Source organism: Lathyrus oleraceus, chromosome 6 (assembly GCF_024323335.1).
Source record: "Lathyrus oleraceus cultivar Zhongwan6 chromosome 6, CAAS_Psat_ZW6_1.0, whole genome shotgun sequence".
Lineage (NCBI taxonomy): Eukaryota > Viridiplantae > Streptophyta > Magnoliopsida > Fabales > Fabaceae > Lathyrus > Lathyrus oleraceus.
In genome coordinates, this window is record NC_066584.1 from 356,607,270 (window position 1) to 356,621,069 (window position 13,800).

At 36.7% G+C, this 13,800-nt stretch overlaps 1 non-coding gene across 1 annotated transcript; it reads right to left on the minus strand.

Moving 5' to 3' along the window:
* Nucleotides 1-13,373: 13,373 nt before the first annotated feature.
* On the minus strand, nt 13,374-13,480 carry LOC127099288 (small nucleolar RNA R71). Its single transcript, XR_007793811.1, has one exon. It is a non-coding gene; the product is annotated as a small nucleolar RNA R71 (small nucleolar RNA).
* Between the last annotated feature and the right edge of the window lie 320 nt (nt 13,481-13,800).

The following is a 13,800-nucleotide window of genomic DNA, read 5'->3' on the forward strand; positions in this document are numbered from 1 at the left end:
TTCAATCAGTAATCAATCAGACAAACTGTAAAGCAAATAGTTAACCAGTCAAACTATACAAGCTATTGCACAACACAAGGCAAGCTCAAGGCTTAAGCCCAAGCTTCAACACCTACAAAACAATGTTATGTTAGTGTACAAACATCCACAACATCAATTAAAATCAACTTGTATCATTCTCCATGTACACTATGCTTTTGATCCTGAAAAATCAAGCAAATATTAGCACCTAGACCACTAGGCCAAGCCTAGGGTCCAAAAGCAAGAAAAAAGTTAAAACAGCAAGGTATTCATTAACCAACATCAAATTAACATCAAACACAAGCAAACATCATTGGTCTCATGTTTATATCATCCACCAAGCTCATGTTATGCACAAAACAATCCATATTGGTTCAAATGAAGCACCAAACATACAACAGAATTATTGCATTCAAATCCATACCAAAACATATCCAAAAATTCTCAAATTAAATACACCTAAACAGGGGTCAATCAAGGTCTACCATGTCAAATTTGAGCTCAATTGGGCAAATGGAAACATGTCAATGAAAATCAACAAAAACAGACACCATTTCATGCTTCAATTCATACCATCAATGCATACATCCACTTCAAAAATTCATATCTCATTGAAAACAAAAAAGAAATGGATGAGACCAAACAAGGAGGTCCTAAAATGTGTCTAGTTCATGCATATCAAATTTCATGGCCATACAATACAATGTGAGCATTTCCCAATCATTCTACCAACCTATGTCATATGAGCTTGCACAAATGATCTCCAGAAATGAAAAATCATGATCAAATAGAAAATGCAGTGAAAAATTCTACAAAAATTCATACAACATCACAACATGCCAACCAATCATCATGCAAAATTTCATTCAATTCTAACATGTATAGGTCACTCAAAAAAATCCTGCAAGTTGACATAATGAGGTGTGACACAAATTGTCACACCTAAGTTCCAGAATTTGCTGCTCTCTAACCAGGTATCCAAAATTCATGAAATTTACATATAAATAATCCTCAATGAGTCAAGAACCACCACAAAAATTTTCAAGAATTTATTCTACATTATGAGCATTTCATGATCAAATTACAAACATGTATCAAAAATGGACATACAATGGAAAACCCTAGGTCAAATGAAATATTCCCCAAGCACAACTTTGACCAATAGGTCAAAAAAATCCTACACTCAAAGACAAAGTCAACAAAATTTTCCTCATATTTTTTTGATTTTTTTTACTATTTTTCCTGAATTTTTTAAGATGTTAAACAATTTTTAAATAATTAATCAAAACTCAGTGGCATAAAGAAGCGCCGGCGGGAAACACTGTTTTCGAATTTTCAAATCATTTCTTGGATCAAACAGCCTTTGTGTCATCGTTTTCACACGAAAAATTCCAGAAAACCGAAAATCATGATGAACATCAAACATTAACAGAAATTGGCATGGTTATAGTCGTTGGATTCGTCTCTTCAAGAGGAACACGAATATCATACTATCACATCCTAAAAGTTTCTCAAACTCTCGAATCGACTCACTTAGGGTTTTGTCACAAAACTTCAAACCTAGATTTCGTGAGCTATGGTTAACCATTTGCAAAACTAATTACATCATGATGCTCTACAATCCAAGGCCTTTCAAACGCATATACTTATTAAGCCAATGGTGAACGTTGAATTTTCGATTTACCTGGAAGTGCAGCAATGGTGCGCGCCTTTTCAAGGCTTAGGATCTCAAAACAGCGATGCAACAACCTTCAGGAAGATGAATTCCACGCTCCGTTTCAATCGATTCCGCTCCTATCGTCCATAATTCAGATTTGCCATTGTTGAGGTAATTTTGGACAGTTGAGAATCCGAGCCTAATTCCTTCCAATGTGCCAAAACAGATGGTGTAGATGATGCAAGGGTTCCAAATCAAAAAGAATCACCAAAAACGGTTGAGAATTGAGGATGAAACTTGAGATTGAAGCTTGTTGTGTTCTTGAGGGTTTGGAGAGAATGTGAGAGATCTAGATCCAATCTTGGGAAAAGTGTTTTTCTGTTATGATTAGGCAAGGATTTAGAATATATATGTGTGCTTAATTGATCACTAATCATGTAATTAACCAATTTGGCATAATTAGTGATAATGTATTTTTGCAAATGAGGGCAAAATAGCCAATTCACAATGACAGCACATGCCAGCTCAAAATTGGTTCCAACATGTCCAAAACACCATATGTGAAGTGTAGAAACAATTCCCATTGCAATTGGTTGCTTAAATCTCATTTTCACTATGTGTATGTAAAGTATCCATTTTTAACCATTTCATTTTTCATGCCAAAACTCAAACCATGTGCATTAACCATGAAATGAATATTCAAACACACTTAAAATGCCATTCCTGAGGTGTTGGAAAAAGTCCCATTCAAAAATTCCCAATATTTTGACTTTTGGACAATTTTGCCCCTGGTCCAATTCAGCTGTCCAGTTGAAAAGTGACTTTTTGCCTTGGCCATTTTTGAACAAATCCAATGATGCACCCTCAAAGTACATGTCAAATGGAGTTTGTGCATATAAAGAACTTGCAATTTGGACAAAGTATGTGGTAGTTATGGCCTCCTGATTACGGATCTTTTCTGAAATTCACTGAGCCATATTTTGCAAACCGTACATTGGATTTTCAAGTTCTTGGACTTTTTGGAAAGGTGAGAACAAGACCTACATCTGTCATGTTGAACAATTTTTCATTTGAAGCTTCCTTGGACTTCTGTTTTTGAGGTCAAAAACTTTCCACTTTTGGAAACTTCTATTACAAGTCAGTTGCTATTTTTGGCAGTTTTTGTCCTGACTTGATTTTCTTCATTCTTAAGCTTTGAGATGTCAAATATCACTTGTTCCAACATGAATGAAGTGTATCCAACTCATTTCCACCTCCACATCCATCAGATCAAGCACAGTTGACCACAGTTGACTTTTCATCTGATAGATGAATTTGGCAATGCATTGATCAATTTAAGCCCCAATCTCCAACTGAAATGGCTCAAGGGTGACACCCTAGCCTCAATAATCACCATATAATCACAAAATTATCCTCATCTCCATCTCAAACACCATCTCCTGATTAAACCCTGATTGGCCCAATACAACTGATTAGGGTTGACCAGTGGTCAAAACCCTAATCTCAAGGAATCTTCTTCAATCTCCTGATGACATCCAACCATGGTGATGATGATGTATCGATTCAATCAACATGAAGACCAATACCCTTGGGAGTCACAAAACCCTAATTCACAGCTCAATCCTCAGATGGCCCATGATCAATCAGTACAACCCTAGGCTTGCATTTTCTGACTTCCTCATCTTCTGATCAAGACTTGGGAAGATAGCTTGCACTATGTAACCACATGTTATGCAATATGAAATGCCTAATGTCCTAAAATGAAATGCAAATATGTTAATGCTAGTCCCAAGAGAGGAGGGCAAATTTTGAGGTGTTACACATATCTCCATTGAGTGTAAGGGGATCACCTTGTCTCATGTGTTGATCGACAATGGCTCTTCTTTGAATGTGCTACCGAAAGCTGTGCTCGATAAGCTTGACTGTAAAAGCATTGAACTGAAACCTAGTGACGTTGTGATGCGTGCTTACGATGGTGCGAAGAATGTTGTCCATGGTGAAGTGGTTCTCCCTATCAAGATAGGACCTCAAGTCTTCAACACTACCTGTTACGTAATGAACATTCGTCCTGCCTATTCCTGCTTGCTGGGACGCCTTTGGATCCATGGGGCAAGTGTTGTAGCTTCGTCTCTCCATCAAAAGCTGAGGTATCCAATAGAGGGCAAGATTGTCACTGTGTGTGGAGAAGAAGAGTATATTGTCAGTAGTGTGCATACCTTCATATACGTCGAGATGGATGGTGAATTCTTTGAGACTCCTTCTCAGTCATTTGAAGTAGTTACTCCGACCAGTCTTGTCCTTAAGCCAACTTCTCGTGTGCCCAAGGTTATTCGTGCTCCTCCTGCTATGATTTCTCTGAAAGATGCTCAAGCCGTGGTTGAAGATGGTGGTCGTACTGGTTGGGGTCAACTGATCGATGTATCGTACAAGTCTGATAAATTTGGCCTGGGGTTTAGCTCTGAAAAGATAGTCGAAGATCAGATTAATGTTGTAGAAGATGCTGATAGCGATTGCGACTTGGATAGCTGAATTTTCCTAACAATTGGTGACAGACTCAATAATTGGAAGGCTGAAGACATTATCCCGATTTCCTTTAGTCAGGAGTAATTGTTATTGCTTATTTTAGTGTTTCAAATTTTGTAATTTTTATTATGAACAATTGAACTTTTTAAAGCATTATGTCTATGCCCGGGGCACAATAGCTAATTTGTTAAGGGTTTTGTCATTTTCATAAGCATATTCATATTCAATAAATCAATGGACTTTTTGCATTCAAATATTGCGCTCTTTATCTTTCCTGTCATCTTCCAAATAAGCTATGTTTTCTTACACACACTCATGTAACAAATTGCAGATCCATATCCACTCTGGATCCTGTTGATAATAATTCTGCTACTGTTAATTATGGCTTTAAAAATCCGATCTACCAAGCCGAGGATGGAAGAGAGGGAGATTGCGAAGTGCCTGGAGAGCTTGCCAGACTGTTACAGCAAGAAGAAAAGACTATACAACCGCATGAGGAATCAATTGAAATTGTAAATCTGGGTACTGAAGTAGACAAGAAAGAAGTCAAAATAGGAGCAGGCTTGGAAAACAGTGTCAAAGAAAGATTGATTCAGATGTTACATGACTATGTAGAGATTTTTGCTTGGTCTTATGAAGACATGCCAGGATTGGATACTGATATAGTAGTACATCGTTTGCCGATGAAGGAAGATTGTCATCCTGTTAAGCAAAAGGTTTGTCGCATGCGTCCTGAAATGTCTGAGAAAATCAAAGCCGAGGTTATGAAACAATTTAATGCAGGTTTTCTAGCTGTTACTTCTTATCCGCAATGGGTTGCTAATGTGGTATCAGTGCCAAAGAAGGATGGTAAGGTGCGAATGTGTGTAGATTACAGAGATTTGAATAAAGCAAGTCCCAAAGATGACTTTCCACTTCCGCACATTGATGTTCTGGTAGATAACACCGCTCAACACAAGGTATTCTCATTCATGGATGGATTCTCAGGTTATAACCAGATTAAGATGGCACCTGAAGACATGGAGAAAACTACGTTTGTGACGCAATGAGGCACTTTCTGTTACAAAGTAATGCCATTCGGTTTAAAGAATGCAGGGGTAACATACCAACGTGCTATGGTGGTTTTATTCCATGATATGATCCATCATGAAATAGAGGTATATGTGGATGACATGATAGCCAGATCTCATACTGAAGAAGAACATCTCGATCATTTATACAAACTGTTTGAGAGGTTGAAGAAATACAAGTTGAGATTGAACCCGAACAAATGCACCTTTGGAGTAAGATCCCATAAACTCTTGGGCTTTATTGTCAGTGGTAAAGGAATTGAGGTTGACCCGGCTAAGGTGAGAGCTATTCAAGAAATGCCAGTTCCCCTTACAGATAAAGAAATCAGAGGTTTCTTGGGACGCTTGAATTACATTGCCCGATTTATCTCCCATTTGACTGCTACTTGCAAACCCATCTTCAAATTACTGAGGAAAAATCAAGAGATAATATGGAATGATGAATGTCAAGAAGCTTTTGACAAAATCAAGAAGTATCTCCAAGAACCTCCAATTTTGATGCCACCAGTTGAAGGAAGACCTCTAATCATGTATTTGACCGTGTTAGAAAATTCAATGGGGTGTGTGCTGGGGCAACATTACGAGTTTGGTCGAAAAGAGCATGCAATATACTACCTTAGCAAAAAGTTTACCGACTGTGAAACAAGATACTCACTGCTTGAGAAAACTTGTTGTGCTTTGGCTTGGGCTGCTCGCCGACTAAGACAGTATATGTTGAATCATACCACTTTTTTGATTTCTAAGATGGATCCTATCAAATATATATTTGAGAAACCTGCTCTCTCCGGAAGAATAACAAGATGGCAGATGATTTTAACAGAGTATGATATCCAGTATACTACCCAGAAAGCAATAAAAGGAAGCGTGTTAGCTGATCATTTGGCTCATCAAGCAGTTGATGATTACCAATCTATGAATTTTGAGTTCCCTGATGAGGATGTTATGCTTGTTACTGATTATGAAGAATCTGGACCGGAGGAAGGACCCGAACTGGGATCCCGATGGACTATGGTTTTTGATGGATCTTCTAATGCATTGGGCAATGGTGTTGGTGTTGTAATTATTTCTCCCAAGGGTTGTCATACGCCTTTCACTGCTAGACTATGTTTTGATTGTACCAATAATATGGCTGAGTATGAAGCATGTATTTTGGGACTCAGAGCTACTATAGACCTGAGAATCAAGTTTTTGAGTGTGTACGGAGACTCAGCCTTAGTAATCAGTCAGATCAAAGGAGAATGGGACACTAAACATCCGAATCTCATCCCTTATCGAGAGCGGGTGTTGACATTAATCCCATACTTTGAAGAGATTACATTCGAACATATTCCACGAGAAGAGAATCAGTTGGCAGACGCATTGGCTACCATGTCATCTATGTTCAGAGTCAGATGGGACAATAAAGCTCCCATGATCACCATTGAACGATTAGATGAACCAACATATTGTTATGAACTTAATGCTGATGAAGTAGAAGAGAAACCTTGGTTCCACGAAGTAAAAAGATATTTAGAAACTCAGGAATACCCTGAAAGGGCATCCATCAATGACAGAAAATTTCTGAGGAAGTTCTCCGCTAAATTCTTTTTCAGTAATGGAGTATTATACAAATGTAATCATGATTCGACTTTTCTTCGCTGTGTGGATAAAAAGGAAGCAGAAAAGATTATGGAAGACATGCATGACGGTATTTTTGGGACTCATTCTAGTGGACATACGATGGCCAAGAAGATTTTGAGATCAGGCTATTATTGGTCTACCATGGAAGTCGATTGCCACCACCACTTCAGAACTTGTCACAAGTGCCAGATCTATGCGGACAAAGTACATGTACCTCCTGCTCCATTGAACGTGTTGACAACCCCTTGGCCCTTTGCAATGCGGGGCATTGATATGATTGGAGAGATTAAACCTACTGCTTATAATGGACATCGTTTCATTCTTGTTGTTATTGATTACTTTACGAAGTGGGTAGAGGCAACCTCATTTGCTTTTGTCACCAAGAATGTGGTGGCACGATTCATCAAGAATAGTCTTATTTGTCGGTATGGCATCCCTGAAAGAGTTATCACTGATAATGGTACTAATTTGAACAACAAGATGATTACTAAACTCTGCACGCAGTTCAAAATAAAACACCATAACTCTTCTCCGTACCGGCCAAAGATGAATGGCGTCGTAGAAGCTGCTAATAAGAATATTAAGAAGATTATACAAAAGATGACAGTAACATACAAAGACTGGCATGAGATGTTACCATTTTCTCTTCATGGTTATCGCACTTCGACAGGGGCAACTCCTTTCTCTTTAGTCTACGGAATGGAAGCCGTTTTACCAGTGGAAGTTCAGATTCCCTCTCTAAGAATTATGAAAGATGCAGGCTTAGATGAAGATGAATGGATTCAGACTCGACTCGATCAGATAAATTTGATTGATGAAAAGAGACTTGCGGCTGTTTGTCATGGACAGATATATCAGAAGTGCATGACCCAGGCATTTAATAAAAAAGTCAAAAGACAGGTGTATCAAATTGGCGACTTGGTGATAAAGCGTATCATTCTACCACAAGGTGATCCTAGAGGCAAATGGACTCCCACATACGAAGGGTCATTTGTAGTTAAGAAGGTATTCTCTGGTGGAGCCATGATGCTTGCTACAATGGATGGCGAAGATTTCCCGCATCCCGTGAACACGGACATAGTTAAAAAATACTACGCATAAAAGAGACCCGCTAGGTCGACATATCTAGGCAAAAGTAAGGGCATCCCGGCGAACCAAAAGGGTTCGGGCAAAAATTAGGGATAAACATATAAAAATGTACACCCGGCAAGTCGAAAACCTGAAAAGGCGGTCCAGGCAAAAATTAGGGATTAAAGCGTATGACTATGTCCCATTCTCGGTCAGCTTCACCAAAGTCAAAGAGACTGAACAAGCCAATCACTTCTATCCGACAGCAAGAGATGAGATGCTTGAAGACATAATAGCAATAGTAGAATTAAAATCAATAGGACTTTTTTTTCATAGCTGTTTTTTTTCTTTGCTTTCTTGACAATTTCCTCTTACTAGGATTTATGTCTCCTTGTATTAAAATTGCTTGTTTATAGGCCCTCTTTCAAAATCAATACAATTTTGTTTCCAAAAAGATACATTTGTTTTACTTTCTTTGTTTTGTTTGCATAAACGTCCATTGATTTAATTCGAATTAATATATGCATTTGAATATGATTGATGTTTACCGAAAATACATGCATAAAATAGAAATAGCAATTACTAAAAGACTTTAGGATCAAGGATAAGGTTTAACCATGGGTTCTAACAAATCCGGTTGCAAATCCTATTCCCCAGCAAAACCAGATATTCCCAGAAGAAATTGGCACTACTAGACAGACTAGTCATCTCTTTTATCGCCACTCAGGTTCTGTTGAATATTTCTACCATCAGACAGAAATCAAATATCCCCAGCTAAGAAAGGGTCATCAATACAAATATCTCCAACCAGAATATCGGGATTTATTTTCCCATGGCAAAAAATTTCAGACGCATAATTCATTCATGCATCATTTCACAGCATATACATGCATGCAATGTTCGCATTTATTTTCAAGCGCATAAAACATCTCATGCATCATGACATGGCATGAGGCTAACTCTTTTTTTCCAGGTTAATTATCCTCCTGATACAGTCAAAATAAAGATTCATTCAGACGGATATCTTTATCGATTACATTCAAGATTCAGATACATCTTTCAGATATAATCCATATGAATATTCATTATGACAAGCATTCTGATATCCTCATAATGATGGCATCTTTAAGCTCATCCCAGACATTTATTGCAAATACAACATATACAAATATTACCAGATATAGCCTAACGTACGACTCATTCTGATTCATCCTAATGTATGGTTCCTTCAACTGTTCCAATACAGTCTAGCGTACGACCCATTTGGATATTCATCCCCTCAGATACTACCTAGCATACGGTACATTCTAAAATGTAGTTTAGCGTATGACTACCCCTTTTATCATCAGATACAACCTAATGGACGGCTCATTCTGCTACTCAGATACGATCTAGCGTATGATTCATTCTGATCTTTTATCCTCAGATACAACCTAATGGACGGCTCATTCTGCTACTCAGATACGATCTAGCGTATGATCCATTCTGATCTTTTATCCTCAGATACAGCCTAATGGACGACTCATTCTGCAACTCAGATACTGTCTAGTGTACGACCCAGTCTGGCTCTTCTCATCAGATACTACCTAGCGTATGGTACATTCTGAAATGTAGTCTAGCGTACGACTACTTTTTACCGCCAGATACAGCCTAACGTACGACTCATTCTACTACTCAGATACGATCTAGCGTACGATCCATTCTGATCTTTATTTCTCCAGATACAGCCTAACAGACGACTCACTCTGCTACTCAGATACGGTCCAGCGTATGACCCATTATGATCCTTATCTCATCAGGTTCAACTCACCCTAATATCACCTAATGGATGACTCATTATACGGTCTAGCGTACGACCCAGTGTGACACCCATGTCTTCAGATATGGTCTAATGTACGACGCACTCTGAAGTTCTCATCATCAAACTTTCTGGATGGTATCTTTAAGCCCATCTCCATCAAGACTATCTTTTAATTAACAAGTGCAAATTTTTGGGACATTCTAAGTGTTCAATAATCTTCCACCTCCAGATCACGAATGGCGTACATACCATTCTAATTCTCTCGGTTTAAGAATATTGAACAGGGGCAACTGTCATACCCCAAAATTTGCCTGTTAATTTTTATGATAAATTAATTCATGCGTGACATTCATTTCACATTTGCATTCATTCATTAGCATACATTCTCATATAAATTATAAATTTTAATTTATTTATTATGTGATACAGATATAAAAAATAATAATAATTTTGGTTATCTGTATGATATAAATAAATTTTATAAAATAGTTTTAATTTAATCATAAATAAAAATAGATTTGAATTTTAATTGTATAATTAAAATTTTAAATTAATTTTATTTGTTAAAGTTCATTAAATTATAATAACTATTTTTTATAATTTAGTGACTCATGTTCCATTTATTCATTATTTATAAATAGTATTTATTTAGTAATTCATGTTTTTTACTTAATAAAATTTATTTATAAGAGTAACATTTTTTTAAGCCCATAAATTATAAAATAATTTTGGTTGATATAAGTAAGAATAATTTTGATTTTTTTTAAATGATGAAAGTAAAAATAGAAATAGGTTTAAATTTTAATTCAATTATGTAACTAAAATTTAAATTAATTTTTATTTAAATTATTCATTATTTATAATAATATTTGCATTTAATAAATATTTAGCAAGGTTAAACCCTAACTCTCCTAAAGTATAGGAAGAGATCCAAATATTTAGCAAGGTTAAACCCTAACTCTCCTAAAGTATAGGAAGGGATCCAAATATTTAGCAAGGTTAAACCCTAAAGTATAGGAAGGGATCCAAATATTTAGCAAGGTTAAACCCTAATCCATACCATTATAAATACTTTATATGGCTGCAGCAAAAGGGGGAGAGGAAAAAGAGGAGAGATACAGGAGAAGAAGATACACAAGGCAAGACAGAAGCAAGAAGATTCACGAGCAGGGAAAAGAGAAGCAACCATAAAGCACTCATAGTCTAAATAAGAACAACACACATACAATGAGCAAGCTAGAAGAATCAAATCCCCAGTTTGTTGTATTCACATGAAAGAAACAACATGAGAAAAAATAAAGTAGCTTGCCGTAAGAGAGAAAGTTGTAACATGCATGGTGGTGTTGCGTCAAAATGGAAAACCCCATGTGGAATTAATATATATTTTAATGAAGGCGAATAAATAACGAATGGACCAACATAACTCGTTGGTAGCTCCCCCCAACCCAGGACCTATTTTTTAGCTTTTCAGTGTTTTACTATGTTTACTCTCTTTCCACTATAATTAATTCACCACTATTTTTCTATTATTAAAATAAAACTCATTAATTAATTTTCTAATTAATATATTATATTAGTTATTTAAACTAGGATATAATTTAATCTAGTTTATTAATTAAATTTTCATATATCATTTAATTAATTAAAATGGGCTATTTTGAATAATAAAAATCTAATTATATATTTTTTTCTCTTTTCTTTTAAAATTTCTATCAATTTAGTCTAAGTTTTCCCATAAATTCATAAAAAAAAAAGTTTCTATTATTATAGACTAAAAATATTCTTAATTCATTCTTAAATTTTTTTTATTTCTTTCTTTTTAGTTTAATTAGGTTTTATTATTTTGTATGCCCTTTTAATTTTGTACTCGTTAATTAAGATTTAGATATTTTATATCCCCTTTTAAATTATGTACCCCCCATCCCGAAGCCATGTAATAGCGTAGTCTTATTTTCCGCACTTTAATTTTTCCATACTGTGAATATAACTGTCTAGATGTATGCTAATAGGATTGCATGGAAAGATAAATAATCGAACTTAGATAAATTAATTCAAGATAATGTATCTGAATCCAATCATTTCCACACTTGCACCTCTAGGGTAACCCTCTCTTTGTTGCCTTACGATATTACGGTCATGTCCCGCGAATGTGGGGATACCCTTAGCAAAGACCCTTTCGATTAAATCATCATCATCCCTAAACAGATAAGTCATAGTCCCTTCGATCAAAAGGTCAATGTCCCTACAAGATAAATCATAGTCCCTCGAACGTTGCCTTCGAATATATGACCTTGTCCCTCGAACGTTGCCTTCGAATATATGGCTTTGTCCCTCGATGACCCTTCGTTGTAGCCTACGATTAAATGATGATCATCCCTTCTAATGCTAAGGTATCCTTACAAATGTTGCCTTCAATGACCAATCGACGACCCCCCCGATGTCCCTTTACATCCAAAGGATAAGACTACTTACTTCTCAATAGTAAGGACAATTTTACCCTCTTAAGGATAGGAAACACCTATAAAGACCTTGGTTAGGTATAACTCTTAAATGCTTGCTCACAACTTAAAATACTTTTCACACCTCACACTTTTAAAAACATCTTTTAGAAAATCACCACTTGGTATACATTCGCACCAGAATCATCGCCGAGTTATATTTTTCTAAACATCTTTCAAAACCAAATGAGATAAACACTTTGTATACATTCGTACAAGAATCATTAAAAAGTTAAACTCTCCTTTCAAAATATTTTCTAAACACACCACATTTCTCAAACACTTTCTCAAACAAGGAAAACATAAGTGAGTTAAGCAATTAAGAGCCCATGGATAACCATGGATACAAAGGGTGCTAACACCTTCCCTTTGTATAATGTACCTCCCGAACTCAAAATCTAATCAAGGTCTTTCCTGTTCTTTTCCGCCTTTCCTTATTGGATAAAAAAAAAGTCGGTGGCGACTCTTGCTATCCGCAACATTGCTTTTCAAAGCAAAAACACAAAGTCAGTTCATCGTATCACACACCGCATCAAGTTTTTGGCGCCGTTGTCGGGGAACAATTTCGTCAAATTTCATTTCCCTGTTGTTATATCGTTTAGACTTAGGCTATTTCCCGCCGGTCAATGTGAAGAACTCGCAGCACCGGATGTTTAAGCTTAGTATACCCTCTGGCGGAACCTGAACGTTACGCTCGCGCACATTTATTCTTTCATAGAATTAAGAGAGCTATGACCGAAGATCAAAACCAAAGACCTCTTAAGGATTTCGCTCAACCATCTAATGAATAACCTAGTTCTAGTATAGTAAACCCAACCATCCCAGCTAATAATTTTAAACTTAAACCATCCATGTTGCAACTAGTGCAGCGGAGACAATTCGCGGGTCTCGCTTTTGAGAACCCAAACCAACATTTAAAAATATTTCTTCAATTAGCAAACACTTTTAAAACCAATGGAGCTTCTCCTGAGGCAATACGTTTAAGATTATTCCCTTTCTCCCTCAGAGATAAAGCCCTATCATGGTTAGTTTCCCTTCCACCCAATTCCATTACGACTTGGGATAATCTTAGAAGAGTATTCCCTGCTAGATATTTTCCCCCGAGTAAAACCGCCGTTCTTCAAAACCATATAACTAGATTTACCCAAAACCAAGGAGAATCGCTGTTCGAAGCTTGGGAGAGATATAAAGAGTTGTTACGAGCATGCCCACATTATGGTTTAGAAAATTGGTTAATCATTCAAACCTTTTATAATGGACTCCACTATAACACAAAGATGACCATCGACGCTGCCGCATGCGGTGCTCTGATGAACAAACCTTATCCTGAAGCTAGTGCCCTCATCGAAGATATGGCTCAAAACCATCAATCATGGGGAGTCGAACGAGCGACAGTAGAGAAGAAGGAAGCCCAAGGAAAAGTGCATGAACTATGCTCTATAGACATGATGCAAGCTAAAATGGACGCATTAGCCCTCAAAGTCGAGCATATGTGCATAAACCCGAATACTGTAGCCGCAGTTTCGTCGGATTGTGAGATAT